Source organism: Pongo pygmaeus, chromosome 13, assembly GCF_028885625.2.
Source record: "Pongo pygmaeus isolate AG05252 chromosome 13, NHGRI_mPonPyg2-v2.0_pri, whole genome shotgun sequence".
Lineage (NCBI taxonomy): Eukaryota > Metazoa > Chordata > Mammalia > Primates > Hominidae > Pongo > Pongo pygmaeus.
The window spans coordinates 25,928,148-25,952,895 of record NC_072386.2 but is presented as its reverse complement, the minus strand read 5'-3'; the positions used below and the strand labels follow the sequence as shown (position 1 = coordinate 25,952,895).

General features: G+C 34.6%; 1 long non-coding RNA gene across 1 annotated transcript; it reads right to left on the bottom strand.

Moving 5' to 3' along the window:
- Positions 1–527: 527 nt before the first annotated feature.
- Positions 528–10,103, bottom strand: LOC129044541 (uncharacterized). The gene is made up of 2 exons (XR_008504697.1): positions 9,972–10,103; positions 528–1,115 (listed from the first exon to the last, which is right to left on the bottom strand). It is a non-coding gene; the product is annotated as an uncharacterized LOC129044541 (long non-coding RNA).
- Positions 10,104–24,748: the final 14,645 nt, after the last annotated feature.

The following is a 24,748-nucleotide window of genomic DNA, read 5'->3' as shown; positions in this document are numbered from 1 at the left end:
TGATTTTAATTTGCATTTCAGTAATTATTAGTGATGTTGAGCATTTTTCCTACATCTGCTGTCCATTTGTATGTCTTCTTTTGAGAAATGTATATTCAGAACCTTTAACCAGTTTTAAATTGGATTATTTGTTTCTTTTCTATAGAATTGTTTGAATTCCTTATATAATTTGGATATTAATCTCTAACAGATCTACAGTTTGCAAACATTGTCTCCCATAATGTTGGTTGTATATTCACTGTGTTGTTTCCTTTGTTATGAAGAAGTTTTTATTTAGATATAATCCAGTTTGTCTATTTTTGCTTTTGTTGCCTGTGCTCTTGGTGTCAAATCTAAAACAAATCATTTCCCAGATGAATGTTGTGTAGTTTTTCCCCTGTGTTTTCATCTAGTATTGCTCTTTCTGCTTTCTACTAGGATAGTAGAAGTCTAATAGAATTCTTTCCAGGTTTTGTTTCAAGGACTATGCTGCATAAAGCTAATTTGAATTTGCCAGTATTAAAGTTACTAAACCATCACTCCCTTTGTGAGCAAAAGTTACTCCTTTTTTAACTTTATTTGAAAAATTGAATGGTAACACTCATTTGGGTGCAAAGAACAGCTGCATTTTTATTGTCTAAAGTAATTCAATTAGTGGTCATTCTTTAATACTTTCATGATTTCTCTTGACTATTTTCCTTATCAGAATGCAGACATGAAAAGCACATGTATCTTTTTGAGAAAACAAATCTTGCTTTTATGAAGAAAACATAAAACGAATAGTGGAAGAAGAATGTGGATGGGTTGAGGTGCCTCAGGCCTGGACTCATCTGTCTCACTAAGTGTGTCTCCCCACAACTTACCTCCAGTTTCTGCCTTTCCTGAACACACACATTTTTATGTTTTCTGCATTAAAGTTGAATCATTAGATTCTACTAAAATCCTCTGGGAAAGACATTATATCTTTCAAACACTCATATAAATCAGAACACCACCTAGGCAAAATAAGCATTAGCTGACACCCAAAGTTAGAAATGGCTTTGGTAATTAAGGTAGTACTGTGTTCCTGCTGTCACTTCCTATATTTTTTTAATCAACACATTTCTTAGTTCCAATGTTTTTTATGCCTGAGATTTCTAGAAAAAGAGAAAACAAGATAGCATCATTGTAGAGACTGACCTGGGAGCATGCGCGTGACTTTATCTTTTTCTTTGCTATTACTATATTTAAACATGGTTTATTACTTAATATGGAGAAAAATAAAATGAAAGTAAAGAAAGGGTAATAGAAACACAAACACTGAATTAAAATTATGCCTTTCAATGCAATATGACCAGAAAATTTAGTCATATTTCTGTATTTTTACCAAATATATCAACATAGAAATAAGCAAAGCTTTATTATCAGAAAGACATGGTATCCTTATATGTGAAACTCTGAGAACATAAACTGCTCATGATCCTTTTCCTTATCATATTGCCAGTACTCCTGTGTTTAACTCCATTTAGGCATCCCAGGAAACTGTAAACAGTATCACAGTTACCACTAAAACAAACATTAAAAATAACCGTATTAGGGATATCATTGATTATTTGGTCCAGACAGTAAATTCTAAAGCCATTTGTGTACACACACATATTGTATCCTGGCATTTATAATTTCACATTCTTGTAAGTGATTTCAAAACCCATCTGATCCGTGCTATTCTAGAATATCAACATGAATATTTATTATTTTGTAATGGACACTAAAACTTTCCTTCATAAGTCTAAAGTCTAGTCTTTCTCCTTTAAGGCAGATACTGCTGAATGAAGCCAGACATCTTGATCTTTTTCAGGTTTACGTAAAATGAAGGATGAAGAACATAAGTAGTCATGGGAATCTCAAGGGCGCTAAGTCTCTGTTATGAAATATGCCCTCTGCCTAGTCAGAAATGACTCAGTACTCCTTTTCTGCTCCATTGCCTGGGAATATTCAGAGCAAGGTGAATTGTTGGCAAACTGTCATGCTATAAACCTCACAATCAATGCACTCGTCAGAATGGACACCTTTCATTCAGTGGTAGAAAGAAGCAATAATAACATTTTAGAGGCTGCTTATTGAAATAATATTCTGGATGCAAGCACTTAAAAGGACTTGAAGTATTATCTGGTGACCTCTGGAAGAAAACTGCCTGCTTAGGGAACTGAAGGTCTTTCTCATTGTGCCTTTCCAATACATTGAGAAGTAACTTGAGATTGAGATGTACTTGAATGACTATGAGATTGTCTAGCAAATATTAATTTTTTCTAGATATTAATTCTTTCTGGAATCTCCCTAATTATAAGTGAACGGGCCACCTCAAAAAGACCTATCAGAGTATTTCAGTCATTGACACTCATGCCCAGAAGAATGACTAATAAGCTATGGTTTTGTTGCTCTCCTGGTCTGTCAAAATCTGAAAGTTTTTCTTTTTAATTTTTTTTATTATACTTTAAGTTCTAGGCTACATGTGCACAACGTGCAGGTTTGTTACATATATATATAACATGTGCCATGTTGGTGTGCTGCACACCCATTAACTCGTCATTAACATTAGGTATATCTCCTAATGATATCCCTCCCCCTACACCACCCTACCCCATGACAGGTCCTGGTGTGTGATGTTCCCCTTCCTGTGTCCAAGTGTTCTCATTGTTCAATTCCTACCTATGAGTAAGAACATGCGGTGTTTGGTTTTTTGTCCTTGTGATAGTTTGCTGAGAATGATGGTTTCCAGCTTCATCCATGATCCTACAAAGGACATGAACTCATCATTTTTTATGGCTGCATAGTATTCCATGGTGTATATGTGCCACATTTGCTTAATCCAGTCTATCACTGATGGACATTTGGGTTGGTTCCAAGTCTTTGCTATTGTGAATAGTGCCACAATAAACATATGTGTGCATGTGTCTTTATAGAAGCATGATTTAAAATCCTTTGGGTATATACCCAGTAATGGGATGGTTGGGTCAAATGGTATTTCTAGTTCTAGATCCTTGAGGAATTGCCACACTGTTTTCCACAATGGTTGAACTAGTTTACAGTCCCACCAACAGTGTAAAAGTGTTCCTATTTCTCCACATCCTCTCCAGCACCTGTTGTTTCCTGACTTTTTAATGATCACCATTCTAACTGGTGTGAGATGGTATCTCATTGTGGTTTTGATTTGCATTTCCCTGATGGCCAGTGATGATGAGCATTTTTTCGTGTGTCTTTTGGCTGCATAAATGTCTTCTTGTGAGAAGTGTCTGTTCATATCCTTCGCCCACTTTTTGATGGGGTTGATTTTTTCTTGTAAATTTGTTTGAGTTCTTTGTAGATTCTGGATATTAGCCCTTTGTCAGATGAGTAGATTGCAAAAATTTTCTCCCATTCTGTAGGTTGCCTATTCACTCTGATAGTAGTTTCTTTTGCTGTGCAGAAGCTCTTTAGTTTAATCAGATCCCATTTGTCAATTTTGGCTTTTGTTGCCATTGCTTTTGGTGTTTTAGTCATGAAGTCCTTGCCCATGCCTATGTCCTGAATGGTATTGCCTAGGTTTTCTTCTAGGTTTTTTATGGTTTTAAGTCTAACATTTAAGTCTTTAATCTACCTTGAATTAATTTTTGTATAAGGTGTGAGGAAGGGATCCAGTTTCAGCTTTCTACGTATGGCTAGCCGGTTTTCCCAGCACCATTTATTAAATAGGGAATCATTTCCCCGTTTCTTGTTTTTGTCAGGTTTGTCAAAGATCAGATGGTTGCAGATGTGTGGTATTATTTCTGAGGGCTCTGTTCTGTTCCACTGGTCTATATCTCTGTTTTGGTACCAGTACCATACTGTTTTGGTTACTGTGGCCTTGTAGTATAGTTTGAAGTCAGGTAGCGTGATGCCTCCAGCTTTGTTCTTTTGGCTTAGGATTGACTTGGTGATGCAGGCTCTTTTTTGGTTCCATATGAACTTTAAAGTAGTTTTTTCCAATTCTGTGAAGAAAGTCATTGGTAGCTTGATGGGGATGGCATTGAGTCTATGAATTACCTTGGGCAGTATGGCCATTATCATGATATTGATTCTTCCTGTCCATGAGCATGGAATGTTCTTCCATTTGTTTGTGTCCTCTAGAGAAGCAAGAGCAAACACATTCAAAAGCTAGCAGAAGGCAAGAAATAACTAAGATCAGAGCAGAACTGAAGGAGATAGAGACTCAAAACATCAGTGAATCCAGGAGCTGGTTTTTTGAAAAGATCAACAAAATTGATATACCACTAGAAAGACTCATAAAGAATAAAAGAGAGAAGAATAAAATAGACACAATAAAAAATGATAAAGGGGATATCACCACCGATCCCACAGATCGGTGAATACTATACAGTATCAGAGAATACTATAAACACCTCCATACAAATAAACTAGAAAATCTAGAAGAAATGGATAAATTCCTTGACACATACACTCTCCCAAGACTAAACCAGGAAGAAGTTGAATCTCTGAATAGACCAGTAACAGGCTCTGAAATTCAGGCAATAATTAATAGCTTACCAACCAAAAAGAGTCCAGGACAAGACGGATTCACAGCCGAATTCTACCAGAGGTACAAGGAGGAGCTGGTACCATTCCTTCTGAAACTATTCCAATCAATAGAAAAAGAGGGAGTCCTCCCTAACTCATTTTATGAGGCCAGCATCATCCTGATACCAAAGCCTGGCAGAGACACAACAAAAAAAGAGAATTTTAGACCAATATCCCTGATATTCAACATGGATGCAAAAATCCTCAATAAAATACTGGCAAACCAAATCCAGCAGCACATCAAAAAGCTTATCCACCATGATCAAGTGGGCTTCATTCCTGGGATGCAAGGCTGGTTCAACATATGCAAATCAATAAACGTAATCCAGCATATAAACAGAACCAAAGACAAAAACCACATGATTATCTCAATAGATGCAGAAAAGGCCTTTGACAAAATTCAACAGCCCTTCATGCTAAAAACGCTCAATAAATTAGGTATTGATAGGACGTATCTCAAAATAACCAGAGCTATTTATGACAAACCCACGCCAGTATCACACTGAATGGGCAAAAACTGGAAGCATTCCCTTTGAAAACTGGCACAAGACAGGGATGCCCTCTCTCACCACTCCTATTCAACATAGTGTTGGAAGTTCTGGCCAGGGCAATCGGGCAGGAGAAAGAAATAAAGTGTATTCAATTAGGAAAAAGGAAGTCAAATTGTCCCTGTTTGCAGATGACATGATTGCATATTTAGAAAACCCCACCGTCTCAGCCCAAAATCTCCTTAAGCTGATAAGCAACTTCAGCAAAGTCTCAGTATACAAAATCAATGTGCAAAAATCACAAGCATTCTTATACACCAACAACAGACAGATAGAGAGCCAAATCATGAGTGAACTCCCATTCACAACTGCTTCAAAGAGAATCAAATACCTAAGAATCCAACTTACAAGGGATGTGAAGGACCTCTTCAAGGAGAACTACAAACCACTGCTCAACGAAATAAAAGAGGACACAAACAAGATTTGAAAGTTTAAAATTTCTGTTACCAGAAAACAAACTTGTATCCCCTCTAAAGAATCTATTAGCAAGTTGGAGGCTTCAGGTGATAAAACTTTACTATTAAAAAATATAGGCTGGGCGCGATGGCTCATGCCTGTAATCCCAGCATCTTGGGAGGCCGAGGCGGGTGGATCACTTGAGGTCAGGAGTTTGAGACCAGCCTGACTAACATGGTGAAACCCCGTCTCTACTAAAAATACAAAAATTAGCCAGTTGTTGTGGTGTGCACCTGTAAACTCAGCTACTCCAGAGGCTGAGGCAGGAGAATCGCTTGAACCTGGGAGGCAGAAGTTGCGGTGAGATGAGACTGGGCCATTGCACTACAGCCTGGGCAACAAGAGGGAAATTCCATTTCAAAAAAATAAAAATAAAATAAATAAATAAATAAATAAACATTATGTTACCAGTGCAAGCTAACTCGAACTGGTTTTTGATAACTCCTTTTTTGCAAGGTACAGGGCAGATTATAATCGTCCTGTTATCTTTTATTACTACATGGGTTTTAATGGACTTTCTGTGTATTGATTTCTCCTCCTAAATAATCATCCTTGAAGGGATGCATAGTGCTGCTTGTGCTAAATAATTGATAGCATGTAGAGTTACTGGGAAAGCTGTGACAAGCTAGAGGATGTCGCAGAAAGAGGCCTAGTAGCACAGCGATAAATATAATAAGAGGCCAGTGCTGTCAGGAGAGGAATAACATATGATTAATTGCTCTATTACTTTTTCTTGGTCTTCAGAAAACCAAGAGGATATTAAAAAGGAAGTAGAAAATAAAGCACTTTGTTGAGTGTCGCTTCTTCTTATTCATTCATTGGGGTAGAGGGTGAAAGAAAATGCTTTAGTTTCTGTTACATCTTTATTTATGGAAAGCTAATGCAACAATAGATTCTGTTCAAATTGTATGGAAAAACATTCTTCCATAATGATGGGTTAATTATTTTAATTTTACAGGAGTATTCAGAAAGAATGTCTATTTCCAATGAATTAGCTATTATTTTGAATGTGGATTATTGAAGGAAACTGGAAATGCCATAACTGTTAGTACAGTAAACGTGAACTGCATCAGAAACAGTCCTGGTGCCCAAAGGAAACGGGGATTTGTATTTAAAATTTAGGTACGTTTGTTTTTAATTATTGACAAATATTATATCAAAAATTTCCTTACTTAGGAGTGTGTGGTTATAAACTTATACTGTAACATTTTACACACACACACATACACACACATATAGACATGTCTTGATGGCTTCAATAGAAATAAAAATCGGTTTCACATTGTATTAAAGCACATAACTTCAAAATTATGAATTTTGCAAACTTATCTTTATGTAATTATACAATAATTTGTTAAAAGTATGCGTCTTGCAAATAAAAATACAATTTTTTAAAATTCTACTGTAATTTTATTTCTCAAAATGTACATCCTAAATTTTAATTTGATATTATCAAGTTTCCAAAAATCACCAGAGTGCTAGGCTGGATATATATGTGTATCATGGAGCCCAGACAGATGGATATATATTGAAGCCATATGTAAGAGAATACATTTTAGAACTTTTATTGCCAAAAAGTGAACTTGGTACCTTGGTTCTGATAGGATGAGTAGGGCAGGGGTGGAGGTTAATACACATATCTTCTGTAGTCAACTTTGGTATTTTGGTTTCTCTCTATCTACTACCTTCTAATGTGTGCAAATTTTTTACCACCAAAACTACCCCTAATTATGTAACTGCTTACAGGCTGATTTTTTTGTGCATTTTTTGTTTGTTTGTTTGTTGTTTTTTGTTTTGAGATGGAGTCTTGCACTGTCACCCAGGCTGGAGTGGAGTGGCACGATCTTGGCTCACTGCAAACTCCACCTCCCAGGTTCAAGCGATTCTCCTGCTTCAGTCTCTCGAGTAGCTGGGATTACAGGAGCCTGCCACCATGCCCAGCTACTTTTTTGTGTTTTTAGTAGAGACGGGGTTTCACCACGTTGGCGAGGCTGGTCTCGAACTCCTGACCTTGTGATTCGCCCAACTCAGCTTCCCAAAGTGCTAGGATTACGGGCTTGAGCCACCGTGCCTGGCCTACAGGCTGATCCTTTGAGCAGAATATATTACAACAGAAATCTCCACAGTTTATCTGTTTAGCACAGTGTATGCCATAAACACGGATCATTCTCTCCCATTCATCAAAATAGTGTATATGTTGATAAGATATTGTTTCTTTCATCCAGCTCCTGCCATTTCTATGAATTTTAATCTATAGATACAAAATAAACCTTGTAAAATTGTTACCATATCCCTATAAATTTAAACAATAGCTCTAGCTTTGAAACAATAGCATAGTGTATGATTTATTTTCTTCTTTAGCTTTAAAAACATGATGACATATCCCATATACTAGGATTTGTTAAAAATATATTTACACACATTGTTCATATTCGTATTTGAACCTTTGAGTAAATGCCAAATGTCAGAATTATCTCTACTGAAGGAAGAATGTAGTTCTTATTTAAAACAAATAATTAAGTTCATCCAATTTTACTTAGCTTTTCAGTATCAGTTCCAAAATCTCATACTGGATTATTTTCAAAACTTAAATATATTAATTTACAAAGAGTATTTTGCTAAGTAACATAGGACTTTTAATTAAATTACTAATTTAGGACTTAACAGCCAACGTCATGATAGGTGCTATGGAGAACAGAAAGCTACAGTTTATTATCCACAAAGCAGCCAGATGTTACTTTTAAACATAAATCAGATTATTTCTTTTCTCTACTTAGCTTTCCTTGGCAATTTGCACAAAGTTCAGAACCTACAACAGGGTAAATCAGACAATAAATAAGCCAACAAATCTGGACTCTTACTAACTCTCCAACCTCATGAAATGCTACTTTCCCCTTAGCTCTCTAGGACCTAGCCCATTTGCCTTCTTTCTATTCTCCCACCTTGGACTTTTACATTAGCTTTGCCTTTACTGGGAATTATCTGCCTACATCACTTTGCAAGGTGATCTCTATTTGTCAGAAGCCTCAGTTTAAACGTCCCTTCCTTAGTGAGGCCTTCTCTTACACACAAGTTGCAAATCATTGACTATTGTATCACTCTTTTACAGACTTTTATAGTACATATCAGTGTCCGAAAGTGTCTATTTTGCTTAATTATTTAATTAATTAATTTGCTTCTTCCCAGCATTTACCTATTGTGATAGGCAGAAAAATGGCCTTCCAAAGATGTCAACATTCTCAAATGTGAAATTTGAAATACGTTACCTAACATGAAAAAAGGGATGTGGTTCTAGATGTGGTTAAATTTAAGGACCTTGAGATGGAGCGATTATCCTAGATTGGACAGGTATGCCTAATCTAATCACAGGAACCCTTACAAGTAGAGAAACTTTCCTGACTGTAGTCATTCAGATAGACATGTGATTATGGAAGAAAATCACAGATGGGTGCAACACTGTTGGTTTTCAAGATGGAAGAAAGGAATCACAAGTCAAGGAATGTGGGTGATCTCTAAAGCATAGAAAATGCAAGGAAGCTGATTCTCCCCTAGACCTTTCAGAAAGACATGCAGGCCTACCAACACCTGGATTTAAGCCCAATGAGTCCCATATTGAATTTCTGACTTAAGAATTACAAGATATTATTTTTGTACTGGTTAAGCCATCAATATTATGGAACTTTGTTAAGGCAGTGATAGAAGACTAATACAACCATGAAAACCTCAAGAACAGAAACCCCATTCATCTGTTTCATTCTCTATGGCCAGAGCCTAGAAATGGGTGTGGTGCGCAGATGGCACTCAATAAATCACTGTTAATACACAAACTTATGTTGAAATTAACCAGAAATAAACATATCCTTAAAGATATGTATTGGATAAGACACATATTCTTTTTAAATACAATTAAATAATATTTTATCAGCTAATATATATTCTCCAAATTTCTCTAGACATTACATATTATAATAACATAATTATAAGTAAAAGAGTACATTATTGCTAAAAATATCCCCTATATGCTTAATGAAATAAATGACTGAAAAAGCCTCCCCTGAAATGTGTGCAAAAGTCAAGAGAACAGTAGAACGAACACCGTGTACTCATCTCCCAGCCATACAATTTATCAACTCATTATCAGTCTTGCTTCATCTCAACCCATCCATTTCCTTTTCTTTATAATATTTTGAAGCAAATTCAAGACCTCATGTAATTTCAACAGCAAATATCTCAATATGTATCTTTAAAAGGTAAGGACGGAATATATCCTAATTAACAATTTCCAAAGTTACAACAAGTCATTTTTGCCCCCTTGATTCTGTTACACCATCTATATATTTTGATTTGGTCAATGAGGCATTAGTTGATGGGATACGGAGATGCTTGAACAAGTTAGTGTGCATTTCCTCTACTTACCCTTTCTCTGTGCCATTACTGTGAGAACATTCCCAGTATAGCCCACTAGAGGATGAGAAACATGTGGAATGAGCCAAGTCACCCCAGTCATCAAAGCTAAAGGCATCCTATTTCAGCTTCCTGACAGTGACTCTAGGCTTGTGAGTGAGCCTAGATGAAATCACTCCCCTATAGACCCGAGCTAAACAAATGCTCATTGTTCTATGTCACTGAGTTTTGAGGGTTATTAGCATGAAAATGGCAATAGATAAGTCATACAAGGGTTCTACGTTATAAATTAGTGATCGGTTTAGCAGAGATCTTTAATCTCATTTTTTCCCCCCGGGATAAGGATTTAGGTTTGAGGAGACCAAAATCTTATGAAAGTTGGAGAGCTCTATTTGAGAAAAAGAATGACACAGAACAAATACACAATGAGGCATGAAAGTGAACATATTTTCAGAATGAAAAAAAATATGTAGTAGCCTTGGTAATCTAGGTACCTGTGTTGTCAGGTTTGTTTAGCCAAATAATTGCAATCCGGCTTCCGATCTCTACCCAAAACATTCAATAAACTCCAGCACTCACAGAGGCCCGAGAGCTTAAAGAAGCACCAGTTCCATTAGTTTTACAATAACTCTGACTCTCCTCTTACTTAATGGTATAATTTATGTAAAGAGAAGGTCAAATGAAGTACTATTAAAATAAGATAACAATTTTAACCATTTTTTTTTCTAGTGCCTCACACAGGGTGCCTTTGGGATAAGAAGTAAGTAGCCAAAATTCCTGGGCATATGGAGAACTGTCAGGTTCATGCTGGAAACTGTGTTGCTCATATTTCAGAAGTGCTGCAGAGTACTAAGGCAGTGTAGAGACACACTTGTCATGGCATTATTCCTTTTTCTCATATCTTTCCAGACTTCTGATAGTTTCATAGATTTTGCTTGTTTAAGGAAGGACTCCATTCGAGTAGCAAACTAAGTAGTCATATTGCTTAAGACCTGCCAGGGCCATGAGGAGTATCTCCTGATTGGACCTTGACAGTGTGCTAATTATTTGTGACATTTTTGTAATAAGGGAATTGTGCTTATAAAAATAAATAAATCCAAGATATTCTTCTTACAGATTGTGTTATTAATCTCAATTGTATGTATCATCTGGGGTAGGATGAATTTATTCATGTCACAGAAACCACTTCATTCCTAAATATGCTGAAATTATTGGCTGAATTTTCATTAGAAAATGGAAGTACAAAGCTGGGTTTTTGTTGATTAGAATATCAGTAATTTGAATGCTAATTACATTAAGCTTTTAATCTCCACATCTTGGATTTAAAAGCATCTAAGATTTTTTTTTTTTTTGGTAGTTTCAGTTCTTTTTTTGATTATTATACTATAAGTTCGGGGATACATGTGCAGAATGTGCAGGTTTGGTACATAGATATACACGTCCCATGGTGGTTTGCTGCACCCATTATTCCGTCAACTGCATTAGGTAGTTCTCCTAATGCTATCCCTCCCCTAGCCCCCCATCCCCCAACAGGCCCCGGTGTGTGATGCTCCCACACCCTGTGTCCATGTGTTCTCATTGTTCAACTCCCACTTATGAGTGAGAACATGCGGTGTTTGGTTTTCTGTTTCTGTGTTAGTTTGCTGAGAATGATGGTTTCCAGCTTCATCCATGTCCCTGCAAAGGACATGAATTCATCCTTTTGTATGGCTGCATAGCATTCCATGGTGTATATTTGCCACACTTTCTTTATCCAGTCTATCACTGATGGGCATTTGGGTTGGTTCCAAGTCTTTTCTTTCAACCTTTTGCTGTGGATAGCAAAACGCGATTTAAAAATTTGGTTATGTAAAAATAAATTTTGAATAATGTTTCTATGGAATCCTTTTGTTTTAGCCTTTATTTTTTCTTGTATATAGAAAAACAGATATATCCTATTAAAATAAATGTGTTTCAGATACATGAAACAAAGAAGGTGAAAGTTCCCAATATTTCAACCCTTGCTCCATCCGTCCTGTTCATGACTAGAACTGTGCTAAATTTATTGGTGTCTTGAAAATTTTAATGATCCTTCTGTTTCCTTGGCACATATGTATTTAGTAAGATGGGCAATAGAAACCCTTATAAAATTCTCTTGTAAATTTTTAAAAGTGAATTAAAATGAAGTACCTAATTAGAATCTCAGGAGATTTCTGTTTATTACAAAGGTCATTTAGATATTTATTATTGTTTTTTCTGGTAAAACAGATTGACCATTAATTATATTAACTATTAAAAGAGTCATTATGTTCTCTTTGTTACAGTTATGTTGTGTGTTTACAATTCTGACTGTCTTCTCTTACCTTTTAACTTATGTTTACATAGGTTCAATTTCATTACTATCCCAGAAGTGTAAAGAGCAACTATGAACTAATTTGTAGTGGTTAACAACAACCCCACTTTCAGTGAATTTGACTTAAAAAGCTTAATTTCTTATTCACACTACATGTGAAACATCAGTTTCAGGAGCTTTGTGTGCTGTGGCCACTCTGAAATTAGGCTGACATGGGCACAACCAGGTTATATCCTACAACCCAATCAGCCTGGGCCACAAGGTTGGCTATGGCAGGCAAGGGGACTAAGAATTACATGATAGGTACATGGCACATGCAACCATGAGAATCAGGTAGTGGAACTACCTGATTAAAATAAAAATATATATACATATACATATATATGTAAACATACATACATATATATATATATATATATATATATATAACCTAGAGATTATACACAGATAGATAGCTTTTTTTTCAAACTTGGAAGATATATGAGACTCATATTCGCGTCATTGTTCTAAAGTAAAATGACATATTCAAATGACATTAATTATTGCTTTCCTGTCCAATAAATAATGTAATTGGACTGTTATACAAGATATATTTTTTAAATGTATGCACGATTATGTTACGTAGAAAAATGATGAATTTGCTATAAAAAGGAGGACCATGGTACCAGGTTAAGGCTATAATTGAACAATATTAACAATTATTCCATAGGTAATACAATTAAAGATATTGTACCTATAAATGTTAAGCATTTAACTCAATCAGACCTGCTTTATAATAAAGTTTATTTCTGGTAGAATTTATCTAGTTTACATCTCAAAGTTGATTTCCACTTGATCCCCTCTGTATCTTAACATGGATGGAATTGATATTGGGGTACTGGAACAAAGACAATTTCTACCCAATGCTACATAAATTTATCTAGATTGGAAAAAAGAGATAATGACAATCATCCACTTACATTATATATTTGCTATTTTTCTGAAGTTTATTATATTTGTCAACTAATTTTTATAAGATTATGGGCTTTGATAATCTGATCAGTCTTTGTCTGATAGTATAAATGGTTTAGGTTCTCCCTATAGGAAGATAGAGACAACAATATAACTGTGGGCTCTAAGAATAAGGAGGAGGATTTGGTCACTGAAAAACTCAAGTATTATTAATCTGTGTTCCATTTTGGTAATATGTAAATCGGCTCATTTTTTGGTATCAAATTAAAATCAACACCCTGAAAGAGATGAGGTTATTAACCCTTGTTCTCTGGCCTTTTCATATTAAGATAATTGTACTTTGCTGCAGAGCTAAATTCTCTCAGTAATTTCATTTTGAAAAATAAAACTAGACAGCAGATCCTGGCACTGTCATCCAAATTGCAGTTCTCTAAGTGTACTACTCAACAGCTGCTATGTTCCACCCCTTAAGTGGTTATGTTCCAATTTTTCCAAAATATTCTTTTGTAAAAATAATGCATCTCATTTACATACAGCTTTCCATTTCATAATGTCAATATTATTTTTATTCAACCCACATAAACAATGTCAGTATGAGACTGAGGATAATTTCACAGTCAATGAAACAAAGACATGCAGGAAAGAGAAAGGAAAGGGCACATGGTGAACTATAGCTCTACCTCTTTTTAAAATGATTTAAGCACTTTACCAGGATGTTTTTACTTGCCCACAGTGTTTCTCTTCATGATCAAATCTCTACACAGAATGAAAAGAGTCAGTTTCATTACAGGGCAGGGAAAATTGGAAATATAAGATATATAGAAAATAGGAACAAATATGTTCAAGAAATATCCAAGAATATAACCAGTCTTCCAATGTGTCTCAGTATCCATGAGTAAATTGGCAATTCTAAAATAAGTAAATGATATGCCTTTAAACTAAATGCTACAAAGTGAATAAAAGCCACTTGATAGCGACAAGAAAGCCACGCAATTATGCAAGTTAGGTACAATGATGGATAAAGGCCAAGGTTGCTATCACAGTAGACTACATGCCTAAATATGATATTCTCTTATCCTCTATCCCTTTCAGATCGTTCAGTGTACCATGATATTGGTACTTCAGTATTGATAACACCAAATGTTATTAATACTCATATCCACGTTGTCAAAGGGAAAAATAAATCCAATAGTCTGGGTCATCTCTTTCTCCCTAATAAAATAAATACAAATTTGCTCTTTATCTTTTCAAGTTTTATGACTCTAATAGTTTTCCTTTGCCTAATTTCATTGGCTAACACTTTGAAAACATGTAAAGTAGTAGCAGTAACATAAGTCACCCTTCTCTTGGAATTAGATGTAGACATCTAATAATTTCTATAAAGTATAGAGTTTTGAACTAGCTGGCTTATATTTTATCACGTAAAAAAAAATCCATGTTTCTATATCTGTTTCTACTTTATTGAGTACATTAAGGAATGGATTTTAAATTATGTCAAATTCCCTTTCAGCTTCTAGTAAGATGATCATGAGATTTTTCTATTATATCAATTAACATAAGATCTGTCAACAGACTTACTGATGTTGAATAATGTTTTATAATTTTATACATAATGTAAAACATAATGTATTACAGTCTTAATATCCTCTTGGATTCTTTCTAATTAAACGATAGTTCAAATGTTTACCTTATCAACAGTTTTCTTTTTTGTATTTAACCTTTTCAGCTTTTAGTATCGTAGTTATATCTACTATATAAAATTTTTGGAAGTTTTATTTATTTTTTAATGCCTTCTAATAGTTTAAGTAGCATTTGAATAATAAAATCTTTTAATATACTTGTGAATATGCATGTGAAGTTCTCCGGGCCTGGTGCTTTCGTGCAGAAGAGAGCTTTTTGTCACATTTTTCTGTTTCTTCTATGAAAATTATTCTGTTTAAACTCTGTCTGCAATGAGCTTGGGGATATTTTATTTATCTAGAAAATTATGCACTTACTCTAGATTTTAAAATATATTTGCATGAAATTGTGCACAAAATCTCTTGTAATTTTTGTAATATCCTTGCTTTTGATGGCCATTTCCTCCTTGTTAAGTCTTTTTATTTAATTTTAGAGATACATTGTTCTCATTTTGCTGCCCAAGTTTGAGTGCAGTAGCTAATCACAGGCACAGTCATAGTCTACTATAGCCTTAGACTCATGGGCTCAAGTGACCGTCTCACCTCTGCCTCCCAAGAACTTAGGTTTAGCTAGGAAGAACTTAGGTTTTATGTACCTGTTATCTCCCCTTTGTTTATATAACTGGTTTATTATTTTATTATTTTTAAAATAGTTCAGCTCATCTGTTTATTAGTTCTATTTTTTCCTCAACAACTCACTGAATTCTGTTTTTATAATAGTTTCTTCTCTCCACTTTTTTGATTCCAATTTCTCTAGAATCTTGATCTCTTTGTGCTTGATATTATTTTTGAATTCTTATTGCATAAGTGTTTTATTTGGTAACAGATTCTAATTTTATTGCATTGTGTTCAGATAATTTTTGTACCATTTCTGTATTTTGGAATTTGTGGAGATTTTCTTTGTAGCTTAATGTATCGCCAGTGTTTGTGAATGTTCCACGTGCTTCTATAAGATCTACCTTATTGATAATGTGTCACTGTATCTTTCATCCCTAACACTGATTCTGTCTCACTTTGCAAGCTATGTCCTAAATTATCTTATAATTGTTGAGATTCTTTCTGATTCTTCTTATATCTTATTAGATTTTTAATGGAAAATTGCTGTATTTTTAGTAAATAGATATCCACAATTTTTCTTTGTCTTTAGCATTGTAAGGTCTTCTTTATATAAAATAATACTGTTTTGGTTTGATTTATATAACACTGATAAGATAATGGCCACAATGATTTTCTATGTGCCTTTGATTTTTAACCTTTCTGAACCTCTCTTTTTTTAGGTGCTCATTAAAATAAAGGCTTTTCTTATGGGGCAAAGAGATGTGGGGGTTTTTTGCTATAAAGTCTTTCACTGTGTGTTTACTCTTTATTTTTTTCATTTAGGAAAACTTGTATCTTTTTTTCTAAAATTTACTTTATATCTATGACGGCATATTTATATGTGTAAACTGTACTAAAAGAACAAAAATATTGAGTTCGATACATACTAGTTAACTTAATTTACATATTTATTTAATGATATAGAAGAGGTGGATTCTACTTTAGAATGCCCACTTTTAAAATAGGATCTAACATCAATATTATTTTTTCTGTTTTAATCCATACCTACCTGTCCCTAGTAAAAAGGTATAATATACTGAAAAGCTGAGGGGCCTGTGCTATGTTCTGTATTTTACAAATTGAAATTCTAAGCATGTTTTGAATTTAAGATTAGTTATTTAAATGTATTACGCATTTGAAAACTAGTCTCTAGGAAGAAACACTATAAAATGTAATTAATAACTATGTAATAGGTAACATGTAATAAATAAATAATAAAGTTACATATATTGTGTATATGTATATAATTTATAAACCCTTTGCATGTTTTAAAAATTAAGTAATAAAGCAAAAATAAGCAATGAGTGAATAAGTTTGTTAAATTACAAACTCTGTATGAACACCAGAAAACAGAATAGCAAAAATATATTTAAAACATTATAAAAAAGAAAAAATCTTAAATATTTTATCTTGTTATTTGTTCCACATATCTGAAATTATGTAAGTTTACTCTTCAGAAAGTAAGAAAAGGTCAGCTAAATTAATGCCATATGTCAAAGTAGAAACACCTGTGAGTTCCCAGGTATATGCGTGCACATACATGTTTACATAAATACTCACTTGACATGCCATTTTTCTGTGCCTAAATTCTATAGAATGTTTCAACTAAATCACACTTATTGGTGATATATTTATTCTTGCTGTCCCCTAAAGCAATGAAAGAATGAGAATCAAAAGTTGCCTTCAAGCTACATTTGTATAATCATGCTGATAATAGCTTCTTGCCTCCTCCCAGAAACTTAGATACTGTGTGACCTAATCTGGACAACCCCCAGAGGTGAGTCACAAAAATCACATGCATTCTTGCTATACAAAATATAAATAGCATCTTATTATTTTTCCTATTTTAATTTCTATTGTGCTAAACTCAAAAAAGAAAATGTTCTACTTCTTTAAACCCATTATTTACAGCAAGGCATCAATTTTAAGAAATAAGATGAAGGTTATAAATGATCCCATATTCACTTCATAAATTTTGCCTACAATGTGAATATAAGTCATCTGCAAACATATGTAGATTAGTTTTATTTAAATACTCAGGAAAACAAAGTAATTCAGCGCTGTCCATGGCTTGAAAACGTACTCCAATTCCATAACCTTGAATGTCCTCTGCTGACCTACTTATTGCCTTACTCATCTTTTGTTCTTCAGGCTTTTAGACACTACTTCTTGAAACCGAAATAGCATTTTAAATACATACCACAGAAATGCTTCACCTTGACCACTTTGAACTAGGTCAATTTGCATTAATAACTTGGAGGGGAAAGATTCTAAAACCTATTAATCTCTAAAGGTCCCAAATGCCCTCTTGCCTTTATTCTTGCTTTCTTATTTTGTATGTAAGTCACATATCTGACAAGTAGATGCCAAAAAGGTTGGCTTGACTGTGCTGTCCATGGCACTCTTTCCTTTCAAGAGAAAAATGAAATTCATCAAAAAGAGAATTTTATGCTTCATTATGAGCACCAAAACAGGCATTCCCCAAAAGGAAGATAAGGACACCAGATAAAATGAGTTGATCTGAAAGGGCAAAGGACTGTCTCTACTTCCATTGTATCGCTTTGTCATTTCTGTGGATTTCTTTTTGTTTTTAACAAAAAGACAGAAATTTTGGAGTAATGAATAGCTCTAGTTAGCCATATCTGATGGCTAAGGATTAAACTTTTAGAAAGAGATCATATAATTAAAATTTGAATAGAAATATTCTAATGTACATTATAAAAATGCATGCTTTTTTAGAAAGATAAGCCTGAAGATAATATTATTTACCAAAAGTTTAAACAAATACTTTTGATCATCAATATGTGTCAGCACTATTCTAGGAAATTAATTTAGAGCATGAATAAAAATAAATCCTTACCCTTACTGAGCTTACATATTAGTAGGGCATAATATAGGATAGGAACTGAGAGTTCTCATCGAATATCACCTTGTCAGAGAAAGCTACCTCAGATTAATTAGCATCACCCTCAAGCATCTTATCTTTCCTTAATTTTCTTCATGAAAATTATAATTTTCTGACATATATAATGTTCATATGCTTGCTTTTATCTCTGTCTCTCTTTCTCTTTATTTCTTTTTTTCTGATTAGATTTCCCAGATAACAGCCATTTGCAGATCATTGCAGGTGAGCTATGCAGTTAAAAATAAGGTTCACCCTGACCCTAGAATCTCTGACTTATTCTGACTTTATGAGTTGAGGAAATGACACATAATACTCATCCCTCCAACCAACCACCTACCTTCCTTTGGCAGTTAACTTTGCAAAAGTTGTACATTCCCAGAAGAGGGAAATATATCAAGCTGTTTTGTGGGACCTACAAAGCAGAAATGGCTCAATGGACTGATGTAAATACCAGAGAAAAGTCTCTCCAGTGCAAGACAGTCACAGCAGGTGCTTCTGCCCATGGCAGCTAACCAGTGACAATTTAGAAGTGGGGAAGGCAAATTACTTGCTAGTCATGAGAGCTGTGTGACTCTGAGTCAGAGAAAAGGGAAATACAGATCAAGTAATCAGAGGGGTGTCTTTCTAGAGTTTGATGATTGGTAAATCTTCAGAAGGTCGAGATTCGTGACCTTCCACACAGAAGGCTTTCAGTTATATCGAAACTCTGGACCATCTTTCTTGCCTCTTGTGTAGTTGATTACAGAATCCTAGCTTCCTGTCTTTTTCTGTAAAAGGTCCACGGCCTTCTGTCAACTATCTGTCACTCAGGGACAGCTCTTTGGCTGCCTGCCGTTTCTCACACTGAATGCATCCATCTTCCTAAACAATTTCACTTTTGTGTATCAAAGGCACTGCTGAGAGCTGAGAGAAATGGTTCATCAAGAATCTGGGAAAGACATATGACAGGAAGTAAAACATACTGAGCAAGGGGCAGAAACGGAGAAGGAAGAGCTAAAAACAGTAAAAGGAGAGTTCTAACAACAACAAAATTATGATACCTGTTCCACTCTTCATTTCATTCTCTGTAGTTCTAACCACATTGTAATATTTCTGAAATGCAGTATTAGAGAGAGAGGAGGAAAAATCAACAGTTTAGAGGTACAGGGGAAAGGCAACTAATTGCTTTCTGAAATCAATTTCTGGCATTTTGTTCTAGCAGTTTTTCGCTATTCGTGAGGTTCCAATTAGCATTTAGTGCTGGGGATTTAGTGCTGATTGTAAATGAAAGATCTTCATTTATTCTCTCCTGTTGTTTTATTTTATAGTTATCATTCTATTTTGTAATACAAGAACGTAAACATCACAGCTTCCAAAATAATTCATAATTTATGGATATTAATGTAGACTTAGCTGTCTTTGAGTGAGCTTTCATTATATTGAAAGCATTGTAAAGGCCAATATATTTTAATTTAGCAGCTGTTTATATAGTGTCTGTTTATAAAATACAGCATGTTTGACTTATCCTTTAATATTAATATTCAAAAAAGCAAAAACAAAAACAGCCTTTTTCCCTAAAATGAAACTACCAAAATGGAACAGTTGTATTTACTATACAGATTTTAAAAATGATGTATAGGTTATATTTCATTAAAGATATGTATTAGCTGTATATTATGTGGGAGAGAACTATTATGACACTGAAAACACAATAGTGAACAAAACAGACAAAACTCTCCGTGTTCTAAGGGCTTATCTTCTAGTTAGGGGAGGCTGATGTAAAACACAATAAGAACAACATAGCATGTGCCGGGGGCTGTTGAGGACAAAGAAGAAAAAAACTTAAGGTGGGGAGAGGAGTCAGGAATTTTAGGTTGAAGCAATTTGAAAATTTTCTCTTAAGGAGGAGACATATGAGTTCCAACCTAAAATGGTGAAGATAATCATAAGGCATTTTGAAAGAAGAGTACTCCACAAAATGCTAAAAGATACTGCCAAGTCTGGGTTCAAGAAAGTGGTGGCTGGAATCGAGCAAGGGTGAAGGAATTATTAGGAAAGGAGGAAGAGAAGTAAACGGGGACAGATTGTACAGCTTCTTGTTGGTCATTCTATGTACTGAAAAATATTTTGTATCAGACATATTTTGTCATGTGAGCTACTGGTTTTTTTTGTTGTTGTTGTTTTGTTTTGTTGTTTTTGTTTTTTTTAGACGGGGTCTCACTGTCGCCCAGGCTGGAGTGCAGTGGCACAATCTTGGCTCACTGCAACCTCCGCCTCCCGGGTTCACGGCATTCTCCTGCCTCAGCCTCCTGAGTAGCTGGGACTACAGGTGCCCGCCACCACGCCCGGCTAATTTTTGTATTTTTAGTAGAGACAGGGTTTCACCGTGTTAGCCAGGATGGTCTCCATCTCCTGATCTCGTGATCCACCCACCTCGGCTTCCCAAAGTGCTGGAATTACAGGCGTGAGCCACCGCGCCTGGCCCTTACCGTTTTCCTTTCTAAGATAAACATCCTAATTGCTTCATTGAAATGGGAAATTAGTGGAAGCTTTAATCCCTTTGTATATTAAAAGGTTTTTTCATATAAATAATCATTTCGTTTTCCAAGAAATATGTTTTTCAAATTTATTGAGAGCCCAGTCTCTCAATAACACCTGTTTTGTAAATTATCTTTTAAATGTGTAGTTTCTAGAGTTCTGCATCCTGCTCAAATGGTTTGACATAATTGTCTGGGCTGGAGCAAGTATCACCTAAAATCCAACACTGCTTTGTATCCATACGGGTTAATTTCCTTCAGCAAACCCACCATTTATTTTCCCATTGCATCACTTTTACTCCACTTACTTGAGTGAAAATCCTGCTCTTAGTGTGATGTCAAGAACATTCTTTCATAATGTAAATTATTCACAAATCATCCTACATTCTCTTGGCATAAAGAGAACAGGGCCTATCCACTGAAAAGGTGTACATCCCAAAAGGTGAGATGAACATAGAGTGACAAAGAAATCCAAAGAAATCTCTGCTCATCTTGCTATATTGTATTCCCTAATCCACAGCACTATTCCAAATATGAAAGCAATAAATGAATAAACACATACTGTTTAATTATTACTAGTTGCTTTGTTATTAAACCCATCAAAGTCATTGTTTTATTTTATTAAGGCAATCTATGATTCTACTTGATTATGTATCGATTGCCACACTTTACTTTGGGCTTATAATAGATTTGAAGTCAGTTGCATTAAAATCTAGCCGATGCTTTACATCTTCAGACTTTTTGTTAATAAATGTGCTACTCTTTATATTCATTCATAATGCAATTTATCTGGTTTTACTTCCTCTAATGTTACAGCCCCATGAAGTTATCTTAGATCCTGAATATCTCAATTCATGTGGCCTTTATCACTCTAGTTTCCTGTAATCTGATAATTTGTTGTGTCATGTAAGCCCTCATTCACAGTAATGATAAAAAATGCTTAACATGTGATGCAACAAGCAATCAAATCCTACCATATAAAACTAGATTCTTTCCTGTCCATTGTGGTTGACTTCCATTCTTAAAGCAGTTCACTAGATAAGATCATTTAATCATGTTATAATTCTCTGCAAAGCATCTCATAAATAAGTCTCAAATAATTTTTTCACAAGGACTTAGTTAGCATTTTTGTCACATATCTTTCTGAAATCCAAATATTTTTTTTCCAGTATTTCTCTGATATAACAGCCTAGTTGCTGCCATTAAGGACATTAAATCCAGAAGGTGCACATTATTGCAATAAATAAACCTAGCTCTTTTTGAACCTCTGTTCACTGTTGGCAGTCACCACTCTCCTCTATATGCAGTAACAATCAATAAGATTTTCCTGCTATGCATTGATAGTTGACAAATATTTTTAGTTTGTCTTCTACATAATTTCGTGATTGTGATTGGTGCTTCTTGAGACATAATTTTATTACATGTAAGTGGAGAAATCTTCCTTGCTACCTACTCATCTCAGAGGCCCAGTAATATTAACTAGGCTCTTTGTGAGATCTATGGGGAAAGGGCATTGCTCTAACAACCTGCTATTATTGTTACAGCCTCTTAATAATTCATTCCGTTGAAGGGTGCTGTAATTTGGATGTTCCCCAGCTCCTTAAATACCCATAACAGCTGCATAGCCACATCTTCTAATAAACGTGCTAAGAACTTAAAAGCTATCACATGTTTCAAAATCTTTAGTTTACAGCTATTCTACTGATATAGTGCAAAATTATGTCAAGTGGCTCATTTCAGGGGAGTCCCAGGAGGCTTCCAAGTAGCTTTATTTAGAAAACCCTTGATGCTAGCAAGTACATTTTCTTGGACTTACGTCAAATTATTTACAAGAGCATGGCTCTGTTCCAGTTTCAGGGATTATGTGTTACAATTACCACATTGTGAACTCTACTGTAGTTTCTGTATCAGTTAAAGAAGGTGATATCTCAGGACTTGCAGAAGACCCTGAAAATTAAGGCACTATGGTCTTCATATCTGACGACATGTTTGGTGAGAGTCACTTTTATTATTTTGATATCTACTGTGGTCAACACACTTATTTTTAGATTAATAACAATTTTTATTACAATGTTTGAATATAAATGTTGCTTTTGGCTTTACCTCCTCAGCAAAAAGAAATGTGAGAAGAAAATAGAATTGTCAATTTCTTAGCACAAACAGATAAGCTATTTTCACCAATCGTATACATATGTGTAACTATAAAAGTATCTGATCTAAAATTAGTATTATGATCTATATATAAATTTAGATTGTACCTCTTTTCTTAATATTATTTATAATAATCTCTTTTCCAACAGTATAAGATATCCTACAAAAGTTGACTTTAATGGTTATGTTATACGTTAACATTTTCCTATCTCAAAACTTAACTAAACATTGCTAATGGTTAAATACTTTGGTTGTTGCCCATTTTTCAACACTGCAACTACTTTAAAAAGAAAAATATTAGTACATAAAACATTCTAAGCATGTCTCAATATTTTTGTAAGATAAAACAGAAAAAAGTTACTTTGATAACTATTTTTTAAGTTATTTGTATAAAACTATTATATTAACTTCTGAAAGTGTGCACAATTTTATGTCTTTATTGATTACAGGTAAGTTTTCATATGCTCTAAAACCAAAATAGCCATGTTAATTTTAATTATAATTAAGAATTTGCCTCAGTTTGCCTTTTTATTGATTACTGGTAAGATTTAAAATATTTGTAGTTTATTATAAATTTGTATTTCTTCTTTGTGAGTTTTTTTAAACTACTTTTGTTTTAGATTGAAGTTATTTTCTTCTCTTTGCAGATTTTAATCTGTCCTGTACCAAATTACATTTTTTTTTCTGTGATTTATAATACCACCCACTACTTGGGAGGCTGAGGCAGGAGGATTTCTTGAGCCCAGGACATCAGGTCTGCAGTGAGCCATGATTGTGTCACTGCACTCCAGCCTGGGCAACAGAGCGAGACTGTATCTATTTGATAACAAAATAATAATCATCATCATCATTGTATTTTACTTTTAATATTTTCTCATTCCTAATTGAGTTCAATTTTCATCCATTTTATGAGTTCTAACTTTTGATATCTTGCTCATGCTGTCAGTTGATTTTTTTTTTTTTTTTTTTTTTGAGATGGAGTCTCTCTCTGTCACCCAGTCTGGAGTGCAGTGGCGCGATCTCTGCTCACTGCAAGCTCCACCTCGCGGGTTCACGCCATTCTCCTGCCTCAGCATCCCGAGTAGCTGGGACTACAGGCGCCCGCTACCACGCCCAGCTAATTTTTTGTATATTTAGTAGAGACGGGGTTTCACCGTGTTAGCCAGGATGGTCTCGATCTCCTGACCTCGTGATCCACCCGCCTCGGCCTCCCAAAGTGCTGGGATTACAGGCGTGAGCCACCGTGCCAGGCCCAGTTGATTCCTTTTTATCTAGGGACTAAATAGCTGCACTTTTTTTCTTGTTATTACCTTTAAATTATGACTATATAAACTTATATTTCTCTATTAAAGTAAAAAGGAAGCATACCTATTAAAACCAGTTCTGTAGCTTGAACATTTTAGCATTTCAGAATGTGTTGCTTTCTCTGTCTCATCTTACCATTCAGTGTTTCCTAGCTTTAAGATATCTTTGATATTTATATTTTTATTAATTTTAACTACCTCAGTATTCTCTCATCAATTATTTTTGACATTCACTTTAATGTTCCTACTAAGCCTAAGAGCAAAGTTTTCTGCTTTCCTTATATTGCCATTTATTTTATTTCATCTCTTTCTCATTCTTATTTTCTACCTTGTACTCATTTCTGAGTCACCTGA